This window comes from Stegostoma tigrinum, chromosome 39 (assembly GCF_030684315.1).
Source record: "Stegostoma tigrinum isolate sSteTig4 chromosome 39, sSteTig4.hap1, whole genome shotgun sequence".
Lineage (NCBI taxonomy): Eukaryota > Metazoa > Chordata > Chondrichthyes > Orectolobiformes > Stegostomatidae > Stegostoma > Stegostoma tigrinum.
In genome coordinates, this window is record NC_081392.1 from 17697839 (window position 1) to 17713000 (window position 15162).

Below are 15162 nucleotides of genomic sequence, written 5' to 3' on the forward strand. Positions count from 1 at the left end.
CTGCTTTTCAATGAAGTGAAAACAACCTGTTAATGAGACACAAGACACTAAGAATTTTAGAGGCTGGAAGTCAGCAGGAAAGTTGACGTTTCGGGTCTGGACTGTCCTGATGAATGGTCAAGGCCCCGAAACATCGACTTTCCTGTTCTTCTGACGCTGCCTGACATGCTGTGCTCCTCCAGCTCCACATTTTGTCAACTGTTATCGAGATATCCCTGAACACTCCGACTCAGAAAGACCCAGCATACCCACACTGACAAAATTGCCCAGTTTACAAAACAGTCTTTGAAATGGATCCCGAGGGACATGACACATTTTCTGAGAAATTTGAAATTTAAAATGATGTACTACAATTATCTTTATCTCCCAGCTTCCCCAAATGATGCATTCATAACCTCGATGAAGATGTTGTAATAAATGGTCATTTCAACGGCTCCAATCAGAACTTTGTACCTCCGAGCGTGATCGCAACAGAAGTGATCCCGCACTCCATTCCCCACTCCAACCTGTACTCTGTACCATCCTGCACCCATATTCTCACCCTCACTCCATGTATCCACCCCACACCCCAACTTCCCCCGACCGTTAATACCTCAGCACTGACCCTCCGACAGTGCCCTCTCTGTCAGCACTGACCCTCCGACAGCGCCCACTCTGTCAGCACTGACCCTCCGACAGTGCCCACTCCCTCAGCACTGACCCTCCGACAGTGCCCACTCCCTCAGCACTGACCCTCCGACAGTGCCCACTCCCTCAGCACTGACCCTCCGACAGCGCCCACTCTGTCAGCACTGACCCTCCGACAGTGCCCACTCCCTCAGCACTGACCCTCCGACAGTGCCCACTCCCTCAGCACTGACCCTCTGACAGTGCGGCGCTCCCTCAGCACTGACCCTCCGACAGTGCGGTGCTCCCTCAGCACTGACCCTCCGACAGTGCCCACTCCCTCAGCACTGACCCTCCGACAGTGCGGTGCTCCCTCAGCACTGACCCTCCGACAGTGCGGCACTCCCTCAGCACTGACCCTCCGACAGTGCCCACTCCCTCAGCACTGACCCTCCGACAATGTGGCCCTCCCTCAGCACTGACCCTCCGACAGGGCCCGCTCCCTCAGCACTGACCCTCCGACAGTGTCCACTCCCTCAGCACTGACCCTCCGACAGTGCAGCGCTTCCTCAGCACTGACCCTCCGACAGGGCCCGCTCCCTCAGCACTGACCCTCCGACAGTGTCCACTCCCTCAGCACTGACCCTCCGACAGTGCAGCGCTCCCTCAGTATTGACCATCCAACAACCATCACCCTTATATCAGTAGTCAGGAAATTGCTAGAATCTATCATAAGGGATGTGATGTAGGGTCATAGAGTCAAACAGCGCAGAGCTTTCGGTCTAATCGGTCCACGCTGAACATATTCCAAAACTAAACTAGTCCTGAGTTAGTTCTGAGGAAGGGTCACTGGACCCGAAATGTTAACTCTTATGTTTTCCTCACAGGTGCTGTCAGACCTGCTGAGCTTTTCCAGCAACTTTGTTTTTTAAACCAGTCCCACCTGCCTGCTCCTGGCCCTTACCCCTCCAAACCGTTCCTATCATGTACTTATCCAAATATCTTTTAACTGTTGTAGCTGTACCCACATCCACCACTTTCTAGGAAGTTCATTCCATGTGCGAACCACTTTTTGTATAAACAAATTGCCCCTCATGTCCTTTTTAAGTCTCTGTCACCGTAAGTATTTGCCCCGACATGACTGGTCTCTCCTCAGTCTCCCCTCGGACCAAATCAATAATTCCCTTCTGGAGCCCCTTCAAGCCTAGACAGTTCTCTTAAGGATCTCCTGCTGTGAGGCCCAGCCTGTGATTTATGAAAGTCTTGCATCAATTCCTTGCATGCATACTTTATGGTTTTTTTTTAAAAAACACTGATATGATATGGCGAGAGTAAGAAATCCTGTTGCTGGAGCCTGAGATAACACATTGTGGAGCTCGAGGAACACAGCAGGTCAGGCATTATCACAGGAGCATCAGAAAAAAAATGTTTTCTGAAGAAGGGTCCTGACCTGAAACTTTCCTGCTCCGATCATTGACGCGATATAATTTTACAACAGTCTTCGCCCCTTCTAATTCCACTTTTGAATAAGCGCATACGTGTGACCCTGGCACTCTGTTCCTGCAACCCTTTATATTGGTAGCATTTAGTTTATATTTCCTCCCTTCCTGGCTGTCATCAGAGTTCTCTACATTCAACTTAATCTACCTTGTCTCTGCCTTCCCTAATGTTTAGCCGCATTTCAATGTTTTGTGCAAATGCTGAAAGTAGGCACAAGTGTTTGACATTAATGTTGAGCAGAGAGATTGCTAGTCCTCAGACAGACCTGTGTGAAACGCCTCTGCATTACTGCCCTGAGCCTGACAGAACATATTCAGCATTATTCTGTTCTCTGTCTCTTAATCAGTTTCGTCACTGTGCTCCCATTACCCCTTTTGCTGAGATGTCCAATTCTGTTAAGCTTTTCAGAGTGGGAAGCCACCTCCTGATATTTGTCTGGATATTTGGATAAAGATGAACCTCTCTGATGAAGGGTCTAGGCCCGAAACGTCAGCTTTTGTGCTCCTGAGATGCTGCTTGGCCTGCTGTGTTCATCCAGCCTCACATTTTGTTGCCGTGATCATAAATAATGTCGGGTTGTGAATGGAAAGGCATGTTTGACAAACTTGTTGAGTTTATTTTAAGGATGTTACTAACAAAATTTGTAAAGTAGAGACAATGGATGCAGTGTGTTTGGATCTTCAGAAGGCTTTTGATCAAGTTCGCCACTGGAAATTTTTTAGCCAAACGAAAGCTCAACTTGCCTTAACATGGATTGAGGATTGGTGGACAGACCGAAAACAGAGAGTAGGTGTTTTAGCAGACCATTACCAGTAGGATTTTTAAAAAGTTTAATCACGGGTTATGGGCATTCCTGGCTAAGGCCAGCATTTATTGCCCCATCCCTAATTGCCCAGAGGCCAGTTAAGAGTCAACCACATTGCAGTGGGTCTGGAATCACATGTAGGCCAGACCAGGTAAGGATGGCAGCTTCCTTGGATCTGATGGGTTTTTCCTCCAACAAACAACAATGGTCTCACGATCACAATTAGAATCTTAATTCCAGACTTTTATTGAATTCAGATTCCACCATCTGCCGAGGTGGGATTCGAACCTGGCTCCCCAGAATATTAGTTAGGTCCCTGGGTTAAAGTCCAGCGAGAATACCACTATGTCATCACCTCCCTTGCAAGGGGCAATCGTTGTACCCCGACCATTCACAATATACATCAGTGATTTGGAGATGGATACCAGACCTGGTAATTCTCTGCTTGAAATTGATACAGTGCTAATCATGAACATATTTTGTGAGGACAATGGGATGAAAATTTGGACTAGCTTAGTGAATGAGTACGAACTTGTTACATAGAATCTAATTTGTAAATATGTGAGATAATCTACTTTGAAAGGAAGAACAGATTTGCAGGGTATTTCTTAGAAGTAAGAGGTTGGAAAAGGTAGATATACAAAGGGACTTGGTGTTTTTGCCAATGTGTCAGTGATGGCCATCTTATGGGATCAGTCAGCTATTAATAATGTGAATGGAATGTTAGCCTTTATTGTAAGAGGATTTGAGTGCAGCGATATTAGAAACTTGCTTCCATTCCATAGGAGGTAACAAGGTGTAGAGCTGGAGGAACACAGCAGGCCAAGCAGCATCTTAGGACCAGGAAAGCTGGCCCTTCATCAGAAATCTAGGGTCTAGGCCCAAAACATCAGCTTTCCTGCTCCTCTGATGCTACATGGCCTGCTCTACAACTTGTTATTTCAGATTCTCCAGCATCTGCAGTTCCCATTATCTCTCCATTCCATAGGAGTTTGGCTAGATCACATCTGGAGTACTGAGTGCAGTTTTGGAAAAATTCCTCAGACTTGTTCCCTGGAGAGTGGGACTGTGAAGAGATATTGAACAAACTGGGTCCTGTGTTCTCTCAAAATTCCGATAGGCAACAGGTGATTTGAGAACTGGGGACAGAATTTTAAAAAGTGCAGGGGATGCCTTTGTTAAGATTTGTTCACAGGATGAGGGCTCTGCTGGTCAGGACAGCATTTGTTGCCCATCCCAGCGGGCAGTTAAGAATCATCTGAAATTGAAAGTTTATCTAAGGGTGACCATGTAACGACTATCAATAGGCACAAAAACACACCTGATTTCACTAATGTCCTTCTTAGGGAAAGAAGTCAGCCACCCTTGCATGGTCTGGCCTACCTTTGACTCCAGACTCAGCAATGTGGTTGACTGCCAATGGCCTTCTGAACAGAACATTCAGTTCAATGGCAATTGCAGGTGGACAACAAAAGTTGGCCTTGCCAGGAATGCCCACATGCTGTGCAAACACGAAGAAAAACAAACTTTTTAATTTAAATTTTGAAAATCTTAACAGTATATTCTTGATCTTTTTTTGTTTTGCAATGTACAGATAAATTACAAAAGTCTGATGGAACAAGATTGCATTACTACATTTCAAAATTGGTTGAACTGTTGTATGGAAAGATTGGCCTGGGGATTTTAATCTCAAAGTGCTTGGTTGTCACCAAATTTGCACCTTTCTGCATTTAAAAGAAAACTCCCTTAACATAGCAAATATTCAGCTTTATACAGGCTTCTGATCCTGAAAATCTGTAAATGAAGAAAAGTTGCTAACTGCTTCATGCTGGATTATAACCCTGTACATAGGTAAATCTCACTATTGCTGCAAGTGTTTTGAACAGAGGGGGGAAAAAAGCTTGCCTTCAGATATCTCCACACAGACACTAATCTTTTCATTCCCAAATCAAGCATTTCTGTCAACACAGTAGGACTGTTTTCACAATCATACTTTTATCTCTAATTTCTTGAAAGTGATCAGGGACTCAAACACTGGATATTACTTTCCTTTGTCCCAACCCAGGGCTCCAAGACTGATGATTGCTGTTACCAGTGATCAGCACAAACTGAGCTTTGACTCTGACACTTCCTTGGATTGTAAGTCCCTCAGCTGTCTACTGTATATTTATCCTTTACATTAATGAATAGTGTGAAGAGGTTTGAGACTTTAACATAATCTGCTTTTAAAAATACAAATAAATCAGGCAAGAAGGAGGCTTTGCTTAGGTGGAGCTAGATCGCAGTCACAGATGAAGTAATTCAATTCACAGCAAACTATTTGCCTGCCTTTTAATGTTTCACATCAGATATAGTGTGGAGATATGTAATGTCAACTACAAACTGGAAAGCTTTTTTTTAAATAAACACCAAGTTGTTTCTCCCTTCCATTCACTACCTTCCTCCATTCTTTCATGTACACCTTAATCACTGTCAGCGCTGTTATTTCTCTGTATCATCTTTTCATGAGACAAAGAGAAGGGCATTCAGTCATGCTGTGCCATTTGTTAAGGTCATGGCTGATCTTTTACTTCATGTTCATTTTCCCACCCTGACGTTTAGAAACGGTGAAGAATGGTCTAGGACTGAAACATCAGCCTTCCTGCTCCTCTGATACTGCTCGGCCTGCTGTGTTCATCCAGCTCTACACCTTGTTATCTCAGATTCTCCAGCATCTGCAGTTTCTGCAATGTCTAATTCATTAACCTTGTGTGACTTTAACCTTCTGAATTGGAGCAGCCAGATTGGCAACAGTAGCCAGGAGGAAGATTCCACGGTGTGTTCAGGGAAGTTTCCAGAACAATGAGGAATAAGAGAATGGTCAAAGAAAGAGTAGGGCCGATCAGGGATAGCATAGGGAACTTGTGTGTGGAGCCTGAGGAGGTAGGGGAAGCCCTAAATGAGTTTTTTGCTTCTGTCTTTACGAAAGAAACCAACTTTGTAGTGAATGAAACCTTTGAAGAGCAGGTGTGCATGCTGGAATGGATAGAGATAGACGAAGCTGATGTGCTGAAAATTTTGTCAAACATTAAGATTGACAAGTCGCCAGGCCCGGATCAGATTTGTCCTCGGCTGCTTTGGGAAGCGAGAAATGCAATTGCTTCGCCACTTGCGAAGATCTTTGCATCCTCGCTCACCACTGGAGTCGTACCTGAGGACTGGAGAGAGGCAAATGTAATTCCTCTCTTCAAGAAAGGAAATAGGGAAATCCCCGGCAATTATAGACCGGTAAGTCTCACGTCTGTCGTCTGCAAGGTGTTAGAAAGGATTCTGAGGGATAAGATTTATGACCATCTGGAAGAGCATGGCTTGATCAAATACAGTCAACACGGCTTTGTGAGGGGTAGGTCATGCCTTACAAACCTTATCGAGTTTTTTGAGGATGTGACTAGAAAAGTTGATGAGGGTCGAGCTGTGGATGTGGTGTATATGGACTTCAGTAAGGCATTTGATAAGGTTCCCCATGGTAGGCTCATTCAGAAGGTCAGGAGGAATGGGATACAGGGGAACTTAGCTGCTTGGATACAGAATTGGCTGGCCAACAGAAGACAGCGAGTGGTTGTAGAAGGAAAATATTCTGCCTGGAAGTCAGTGGTGAGTGGAGTTCCACAGGGCTCTGTCCTTGGGCCTCTACTGTTTGTAATTTTTATTAATGACTTGGACGAGGGGATTGAAGGATGAGTCAGCAAGTTTGCAGACGACACAAAGGTCGGAGGTGTCGTTGACAGTGTAGAGGGCTGTTGTAGGCTGCAGCGGGACATTGACAGGATGCAGAGATGGGCTGAGAGGTGGCAGATGGAGTTCAACCTGGATAAATGCGAGGTGATGCATTTTGGAAGGTCGAATTTGAAAGCTGAGTACAGGATTAAGGATAGGATTCTTGGCAGCGTGGAGGAACAGAGGGATCTTGGTGTGCAGATACATAGATCCCTTAAAATGGCCACCCAAGTGGACAGGGTTGTTAAGAAAGCATATGGTGTTTTGGCTTTCATTAACAGGGGGATTGAGTTTAAGAGTCGTGAGATCTTGTTGCAGCTCTATAAAACTTTGGTTAGACCGCACTTGGAATACTGCGTCCAGTTCTGGGCGCCCTATTATAGGAAAGATGTGGATGCTTTGGAGAGGGTTCAGAGGAGGTTTACCAGGATGCTGCCTGGACTGGAGGGCTTATCTTATGAAGAGAGGTTGACTGAGCTCGGTCTCTTTTCATTGGAGAAAAGGAGGAGGAGAGGGGACCTAATTGAGGTATACAAGATAATGAGAGGCATAGATAGAGTTGATAGCCAGAGACTATTTCCCAGGGCAGAAATGGCTAGCACGAGGGGTCATAGTTTTAAGCTGGTTGGTGGAAAGTATAGAGGGGATGTCAGAGGCAGGTTCTTTACGCAGAGAGTTGTGAGAGCATGGAATGCGTTGCCAGCAGCAGTTGTGGAAGCAAGGTCATTGGGGTCATTTAAGAGACTGCTGGACATGTATATGGTCACAGAAATTTGAGGGTGCATACATGAGGATCAATGGTCGGCACAACATTGTGGGCTGAAGGGCCTGTTCTGTGCTGTACTGTTCTATGTTCTATGTTCTATGTTCTAACTGCATCTTAAGTTCAAAGTGAGGAGAAAGATTTACAAGGATGTTGCCAGGGTCGGAGGGTTTGAGCTACAGGGAGAGGCTGGGTCGATTTTCCCTGGAGCGTCGGAGGCTGAGGGGTGACCTTATAGAGGTTTATAAAATCATGAGGGGCATGGAGAGGGTGAATAGCCAAGATCTTTTCCCCAGGGTGGGGGGAGTCCAAAACTAGAGGGGCATAGGTTTAAGGTGAGAGGGGAAAGACTTAAAAGGGACCTGAGGGGCAACATTTTCACACAGAGGGTGGTGTGTGTATGGAATGAGCTGCCAGAGGAAGCGGTGGAGGCTGGTACAGTTACAGCATTTAAGAGGTACCTGAATGGGTACATGGATAGGAAGGGGTTAGAGGGATATGGGCCAAATGCTGGCAAATGGGACTGGATTAATGTAGGATATCAGGTCGGTCTGGATGAGTTAGACCAAAGGGTCTGTTTCCATGCTGTACATCTCTTTGACTCTATGACCTTTGAAGCAGTTGGGACTTGAACCCAGGTCTCCTGACTCAGAGATAGGGACACTCTCACTGCACCACAAGAATTGGATCAATGTCCAGAAAGGAGGGATGTGCAGCGCGAGGTGGAGAAAAGGGTGCATTGACATTACGTGAGTTAATTCTTCAGGGAGCCAGCACACGGATGATGGACAAAATGGCCTCCCTGTACATTACAATCATTGTGTGAGATGGCTCTGTGTGCTGCAAAATGAGGAGGTTGGTGGAGGAGCGTGAGGTGGGTTTGGGTGTTGGGGGGTGTTGTTTGGGAAGGGGGAGCGTTGGAGAGAACATAGGGATATGGAGGACAATCGGCTGGGTTACCAACACCGTTACATTGATTCCCAGACGTTTCATCATGTGACATGGTCCCATACCTCAGCCATTGGCTGGCCAACATATCGTCTTCCTGAGCCAATCAGAAAAGTTTGGGGGCTCATTAGCCACTGGGGCAATGCCTGAGCATTCACTCAATGGCCTTTCTCTGCCCCTCCCCAAGTTCAGGTGCTTTTATTTCTGGCAAAGTGAAAGCCTGAGGGAAAACGATAGACGCTGCTCGTTACGTAATGTTCAAGTGCTTCAGGGTTGCGGTGTTCTGGAGTTTGACATTCACTTCCTGGAGGTTCCAGGCTAACTGCAGAGAGTTGGCAATTCTGAAGAAGCCTCAGAACTTTCTCCTTGTTAGCTGCATTGGCAACTGGAGCACGTCACATCAATGCAGAGTGAAATCCCATTCCTTTGGCAAGCACACAAGCAAATCATAACCCCTAACTCAGCAGAGGCTGCAGTACACTGCATGGGGAGAAGCTGAATAAACTCCATAAAATTTACAACAAATCAAGGCAAGGTATTTACCAGTAACCAGGGAAAACGAGAACTGTTGAAACTGGAATGAAAACAACAAAAACAAAGAAAGCTGTGTTAACATTTCAGGTCCAGTGAATCACAACTGGGAAAGGGTGGTATTGACTGGTGGGGGGCTGCAGGGGGGCAAAATGGTGAGCACATTGGCAGAGGTGGAGGCCAGAGAGAGAGAGGAAGACAGTTTGGCAGATAAAAGGATAGATGATGATGAGCCAGAGAGAAAAAGAAACAATTCTAATGGGGACCACAAGCGGGTGAGAAGGAGTTGTCTATGCTGAAAGCAGACCATGTAGTAACAGGGCCTGGGGTGTGGGAGTGGGTAAAGGATGTAGAAGAAAGGCTGTGGAGGCCCAGGTTCAAGTCCTGCTTCCTCCAGAGATGTGTAATAGCAGATCAGATCGGCTGATTTAAAAGGGAAAGAAAAAGAGCAGACACAGGGATAGAGATAATGGGAACTGCAGATGCTGGAGAATCCAAGATAATAAAGTGTGGAGCTGGATGAACACAGCAGGCCAAGCAGCATCTCAGGAGCACAGGATGAAGGGTCTAGGCCGGAAATGTCGGCTTTTGTGCTCCTGAGATGCTGCTTGGCCTGCTGTGTTCATCCAGCTCCACCCTTTATTATCTTTGACGCAGGGATAGGTTTGCAGAGCTGCCTGCGCCAAGCTAAGACCAGGCTGTGTACACTGTGAGCAGTGATTTTAGTGCTCAACAATAACTTGAGACTCAGGGAAGGTATGCAGTATTGTTCCATTTTCGAGGGCTGTTTGTCATTGTGGGTCAGAGACTGAAGATGTGTTCCTGTATGAACTCACCTTCTCAGCTTAAACTGTGTAGAAGTAACAACAGCCCAAACAAGTTCACCAGAGTGGTGCATATGTTGTTTTACATAAGTTAGCCAGCCTGGTTTGGGAACAGCTACGGAATTTTTATAAGTGCAGTTTGTTTAACCTGCCAACATTTTTGATAAAACTACTACTGATCCACAGCAAAATGTGAGGCTGGATGAACCCACCCCAAGCCGCACCCCCAGCTACCTACTAACCTCATCCCACCTCCTTGACCTGTCCGTCTTCCCTGGACTGACCTATCCCCTCCCTACCTCCCCACCTACACTCTCTCCACCTATCTTCTTTACTCTCCATCTTCGGTCCGCCTCCCCCTCTCTCCCTATTTATTCCAGTTCCCTCTCCCCATCCCCCTCTCTGATGAAGGGTCTAGGCCCGAAACGTCAGCTTTTGTGCTCCTGAGATGCCGCTTGGCCTGCTGTGTTCATCCAGCCTCACATTTTGTTGTCTTGGAATTCTCCAGCATCTGCAGCTCCCATTATCTACTGATCCACAGCACTTTGTTTCTCTCATACAGTAACAGAAGCTTGGTAAATGTGTTTTGTCAAAATCACTGTACAGAATATTTCACAGGCAAAACCAATATCCTTTCATTAACCCTCTCACTTATCAAAAATCAACCACCTCTGCTTTAAGAATTTTGACGCTCTCTGCTTCCCTTGCCTATTCTGGGACAGAGTTCCAAAGTCCCACAGACCTGATAGAGAACTATTTTTTGTTGTTAATGGGGGCATCTGATTTATAAACAGTGACCCCTGGTTCTAGATTCTAGAGGAACCATCTCTGCATCCCCCTGGTAATGACCCCTCAGGATCTTCTATGTTTCAATCAAGTCACCCCTCACTTTTCTAAACTCCATGAGATACGAACTCAGCCTGTCCAACCTTCCTCTTGAGACAATCCAGGCATTAATCTGGGAAATCTCAAAAATGTTTCCAATGCAATTAGATTCATCCTTAAATCAACAGACCAGTAAAGTGCATGATACATAGGCTCCTGCGTTTCAATGCAATGGTTTGTGAATGTGGACAGCTTTTATCCATCAATGGTAGGGAAGGAAGAGAGGATAACGGGAATCCTATGTAATTATTCACTCATTTCTGGGATGTGGCTGTCACTTCTGGCCAGCACATGTCCCTTTGATAGAGGCAGATGTAGTTGTGGGCTTCAGACGGGAACAAATCTGTGGGACTCGAGAAAGAGAGGGTGAAAGAGTGAGACACATGAAATTTTTCTTTTGGGAGGCTGCCTGGATTATTGGGCTGAATGACCCCTTTTGATGCTATAACTCTGTGGCAGGAGTGACATTATGCAGCCAATTTGCAACATGTGACTGTCCTCCATTGGCTACGTTTTACAGGGAGAGCTCAGAGCCATAGCAGATGAGGAACTCACTCCATAGGGGCACTGTGGCTCAAACATAGCATGTGGACTGCAGCAGTTCAAGAGGGCAGCTCACCCCCTGCTTCCTGACGGTCGGGCAATAAATTCTGACCCAGCCAGCAATGCCCACATCCCACCAATGATTTAAAAAATTCCACCTAATTAGATTTTGCAAATATACAAAATAGAAGGAGAGTAGGTCATTCAGCCCTTCAAGTTTACTCTGCTGTTCAGTAAGATGGTTGCTGATCTGTTTGTGCCCTGGACATATGCACCACTCTGGTGAACTTGTTTGAGCTATTGTTCCTTCCACATGGTCTAAGCTGAGAAGGTGAGTTCATACAGGGACACATCTTCAGTCTCTGACCCACAACAGCAAACAGCCCTCGAAAATGGAGCCATTTAGCAAACCTTCCCTGAGCCTCGAGTTATTGTTGAGCAATGAAGTAGAATTCCTACTTATATCGGCCAACTTTGTTTGACTTTATCTGTTCGTCTTGCTCTTTGTCATTCTCTCTGCGACCGTAGAATGTATTCCTCGCTCTGTTCTATTACCCCAATGCACTTTGTATGGTATGATACTATGTGCAAAACGAAACCTTTCACTGTATCTAAGTACTTATGAAAACAATGAATCAAATCAAATTCAATCAAAGATGTGTTAGCCTCTATTGACGGTTATGGACAGGTAATAAAAGTGGCCCTGCCAATGACATCCACATCCTGTCACTGAATAAAAAACAGACTGGTAACCAGGAGCTCCCACATTCTTCAGTCACAGTGCATCAGCTGCCCTCCCAATTCTACCATGTTTTAATTAACTTATTGCTAATTAATTAATTTGTGCGCTGGATATCAAGCTGAGCTATTCCCAGGTATGCCACCCTTATGAAGATTTCATAAGTCTACCGAAAATCCCAATTTGCCTGCCTGTATAAAAGTGAATGATGTCAGGCTCCTTCTGCAACAATAAAAACAACTCTAATTATTGTAACACTCCACTTTGACAAGAATGAGAGAGAGCCAGGATTTTTAATTTATGTTACTTAAAATTTACCCCTTGACCGAACTTCCTACAGATATGTGCACACACATACACAGACGGACACAAAACAAGGAAAAATAAACAAGGTGAAACACAAAGATAACAAAGTGTGGAGCTGGAGGAACACAGTAGGCCAAGCAGCATCTTAGGAGCAGGAAAGCTGACGTCTTGGGCCTAGATCCTAGATTTCTGAAGAAGCGTCTAGGCCCGAAACGTCAGCTTTCCTGCTCCTAAGGTGCTGCTTGGCCTGCTGTGTTCGTCCAGCTCTACACCTTGTTATCTCAGATTCTCCAGCATCTGCAGTTCCTACTATCTCTGATACAAGGCGAAACACAAATATTTGTTGTGTAGGTGTGGAAATAATAGTCAGGAGTTATACAGTTCTGATACACCAACCAAACTATACAAACCATTCTTTACCTTTCTTCAACAAAGCTTTGATTTTATCTGCACAGGTATTTTGTAGAGTTCACCGGTTGCTTGGTTGGACCTGGCATCTTTCATGTTGGCTTTGTGTTTTAGAATTATTTTGTTTGTTAAAGACCAGACCAGACCCCCTCAAAATACTTTAAGAAGGTAACTAGACCCTAATTTTTTCCTATTTTTAATGGCAAATACAAAATGCCTGTTCCCAACGCAATGGGACTTGACATTAAGCAAAACATGATTTATTTAAACACTGTCCTAAAAATACAACCAAAGAAACAGGAGTTTGGAACAAGTTAACTCTACCGGAAACCTAACAGAATAATAGACGCAGTAACCACTATTAAATCAGTCATACAATCGCTACAGTGTGGAAACAGGCCCTTCGGCCCAACAAGTCCACACTGACGCTTGGAGCATCCCACCTAGACCCATCCCCCATAACCCACCTAATCTGCATATCCCTGGACACTATGGGGCAATTTAGCACGGCCAATCCACCCTAACTAGTACATCTTCGGACTGTGGGAGGAAACTGGAGCATCCGGAGGAAATGGATGTGAGTTTGCTCGCTGAGCTGGAAGGTTAGTTTTCAGACGTTTCGTCACCATTCTAGGTAACATCATCAGTGAGCCTCCGACGAAGCGCTGGTGTTATGTCCCGCTTTCTATTTATCTGGTTAGGTTTCCTTGGGTTGGTGATGTCATTTCCTGCGAAACGTCTGAAAACTAACCTTCCAGCTCAGCGAGTAAACTCACATCCAGAACCTCAACCTGAGCTACAAATCTTCTCAAAACTCGCTATCCGGAGGAAACCCACGCAGACACGGGGAGAATGTGCAAACTCCACACAGACAGTCGTCCGAGGGTGGAATTGAACCCGGGTCCCTGGTGCTGTGAGGCTGCAGTGTTAACCACTGAGCCACCCCATCAAAGGATGTGGCCATCACTGTTAACCCCAGAATTTGTTCCCCATCCCTAATTGCCCTTGAACTGTGTGGTTTACCAGGCCATTTCAGAGGTCAGTTAAGAGTCGTCCACATTGCTGTGGGTCTGGAGTCACATGTAGGCCAGACCAGGAAAGGACGGCAGATTTCTTTCCCTAAAGGCATCATGTGTCTGTGCAGATTTGGTGGTGTGTTTCTGTGGTGAACTGTTCTTTGTCCTTCTTTAAGGAAAACATTATGGAGATGTAGGAAAAGAGTTGGGAAGCGAGAATAACAGGATTGCCCCTCAAAAAGAGCTAGTATAAGGTTGTTGACTTGCTCACCGAGCTGTCTTGTTCTCATTTAGTCGTTTCGTAGGTACGCACAGGAATTCCTAGAGGCATGGTTCTCTGCCCATTATGCAATCAACAAACACATAGAATTGGCCCCCAGATACAAACCCATACAGATCAAAACCGGAAATGACAATAATCAACGTAACAGACCAGGCAGGATAAATTCCAAGCAAAGTAGAACAGCATCGCTTCGTCAGAGGCCTCACTGATGATGTTAGGTCACATGGCGATTGACAACAAGCCCAGCTCGGCGAGCAAGTCGACAAGCTCATCCACAACCTGAGTTATAGATCTTTGCTAAAACTTTAAAGAGCTAACATAACCGGAAGGGATGAATGGCCTCACAGACAGTAGTTTTTTATGATTCTATGATGATTCATGAGCGAGTTGACCACAGTCACATGTAAACAAATCTTTCTTTGCCAAATTTGAAGCGCTTTTGATTAGTCAGGAGATACCTTGGTTTTGTAAATGAGTGTGTCAACGGCTGGCTTCATGAATCACCCTGTGCGAATGCTGGAACAATCAACACCAGAAGCATGTCTTTTTTGGGCATGAGTCTTCTGTGACATGGGCAGGAGTGTGTGACTGTAAATGAGGAGACACAGATGCCAGGAACACAGGGTTCCTCTGCTTATTGTCCAAGACATTTGAGATTCCCTTTTGGCTTGTCTGGATGGAATGAGAGCTGCGTGGGAGATGGTGATGTGATAGTCATGGAGCTGCACAGTACAGAAACAGACGCTTCGGCCCAATGCTTCCATGCTGACCAGATATCCTAAATTATGCTAGTCCCATTTGCCAGCATTTTTTCTTTCCTTTGTTAATTCATTGCTGACCAGGCAGCATTTATTGCCCCATCCCTAATTACCCAGAGGGCAGTTCAGAGTCAACTGTATTGCTGTGGGTCTGGAGCCACATGTAGGCCAGACCAGGTAAGGATGGCAGTTTCCTTCCATAAAGGGGCATTAGTGAGCCAGATGAGTTTTCACTGGCAATCAACAATGTATTCACGGTCATCATTAGATTCTTAATTCCAGATATTTCATTGAATTAAAATTCCACCATCTGCAGTGGCAGGATTCGAACTTGGGTTCCCCAGAACATTATCTGGTTGCCTGGATTAACAGTCCAGTGGTAATACCACTAGGCCATCAGCTCCCCATATCCCTCTAAACCCTTCCTATCCATATACCCATCCAGATGCCTTTTAAATGCTGTAACTGTACCAGCCCCCACCACTTCCTCT